Genomic DNA, 1830 nt, shown 5'->3' with positions numbered 1-1830 from the left:
AGGTTAAATCCAGCTCAAATCACACGAGTCCTATGTCCTAGGTGTGTGTTAGCTTCAACAACCTCTGAGAGGAAACCAAGGGCTGTAACAGACTGTATCATTTTGGAAGTTACTTGGGCTATGCTGTCCAACCACAGAAAAGGATGTTTCTCATGCCTAATACTGGGGAATTTTAGTCTGTGGTTCTTGTGGTGACAAATGTCAACCCAAGTGGCTTAACTTACAAAAGCATGCATGCGTGTCTTCATGTATCATATATATTTCTATACATTGTATATAATTTTGGGAAAATGTGTAATAATATGATTCCTTGAGGTTTTATCAAACAACTTTGGTGCTATTTGTTTTTGTTTTGTTTTGTTTTTTCTTCATGTTTTAGTGGTTTTATTTCCCTTGTGCCTCCCTTTTCCCAGCTCCTTCTAGAAGCTCTGTATGTCTGTATGGGTCCAAGTACTGCCTCCAACTCTAGGAGATCCAGGAGGTCTCTTATAGCCACCTTCCTGCATCTGGCCTTTAGTGTCCCCTTCCTTGGGTTTGTGGAGGAGGAGGATCCTCTGTCCTGGACAGCCTTCCTGAGAGAAGCAGATCTGAGTTTCACTTCTTCAATCAGCTGTTTCCTTTACTGGAACTGGATGGGAGAGCCGCCTCACTCAGCTCAGTCTTACTTTATTAGTCCACCAGCAGTTTGTGGGTGAGGGTGGCCCTGGTGTCAATAGCACTCTTGGGAGAGAATGAAGCCAGGGGATTGAGAAGCATTTGTGTACGGTTAGAAAGTCCGATGTGTCATTTCCCGGTCAGTCATTTTGCCAAAGTCCAGTGTGCTGAGCTCCGGAGCCTCAGAGCCTCCCCTCATCTAGCAGCTTCCGTAGTCCATCACAGATCTTGCCTCAGAGGTGCTAAATGAAGTCAGGACCATAGAGGACAGGTCAGGGTCAGAGTAGTGATCAAACAGTGTCTGATGCGGTCATGTGACTAGGGTGTGAGGTGGTGCTCCGTCAGCTCCAGCAGAATGTCCCAGCACTCGATGAGCAGACCTGCTAGCACGGCAGCCTCAAAGGTGAAGTCCACCTCACCAAAGCTCAGTGCGGTCATCGCGCCCTGCTGTAGCTTCTGGAGGAATCGTGTCGCCAGAGCCAGCTCCATGGCCAAAGCAACCACTGCGGTGCAGCATGGCCACCTTGACAGCTACCTTGATGAGGTCTTTGATCACCCATTGTGCCTTGGGTCGGCTGTGCATGTATTCTTTAGAGACATGGTAAAGCTCGTCTAGCACCTCGCTGGCTGCTGGTCTTGTCAGTAAAGAGACGCACCACGGACCGACCAGCCATTTTACTCAACAGCTTCTTCTCCACTTGTAGTGCCAGACTCTTTGAGCTGAAGGACTCCATGGTGCTTGGGTCGGTGTGTGGTCAGTCACTGCTCTGTGCTGGGTGCCAGTCTTGCCTTGGATGTTTCTGAGAGCTAGCCTCTATGTGTTTCTTATCCCTCCTTCTCCTGTATTTTATTTCAGCTTTTGAGAACTCTGCTAGAATTCATATTCCCACCCCCCACCCTGCCAATAGTCTCTTTTCTTGATTCTTTGTTCTTTACCTTCCTTATATAGTAATCTTCCCTCAGATGCATAGCTGATAGGTAGACTTTCTCAACCAGTGGGCTTCCTCTTTACCTGTGGGTTTTTTTTTTTTTTTTTTTTTTTTTGTTGTTTTTGTGTTGTTTTGTTTGTTTGTTCAGATGCTTTTATTTTATAACATCAGATTTGTCAGTTTTGTCCTTAGTTCCTGAGCTAATGGAATCCTACTCAGAAAATCCTTTTTTAAGACTGTATGTATA

General features: G+C 45.9%; 1 pseudogene; it reads right to left on the bottom strand.

Moving 5' to 3' along the window:
• Positions 1–836: 836 nt before the first annotated feature.
• LOC117719529 (tumor necrosis factor alpha-induced protein 8-like protein 2) lies at positions 837–1388 on the bottom strand (annotated as a pseudogene).
• Positions 1389–1830: the final 442 nt, after the last annotated feature.

The sequence above is a fragment of the Arvicanthis niloticus genome, chromosome 14 (genome assembly GCF_011762505.2).
Source record: "Arvicanthis niloticus isolate mArvNil1 chromosome 14, mArvNil1.pat.X, whole genome shotgun sequence".
Taxonomy (NCBI): domain Eukaryota; kingdom Metazoa; phylum Chordata; class Mammalia; order Rodentia; family Muridae; genus Arvicanthis; species Arvicanthis niloticus.
This window is presented reverse-complemented; position numbering and strand designations above follow the sequence as displayed.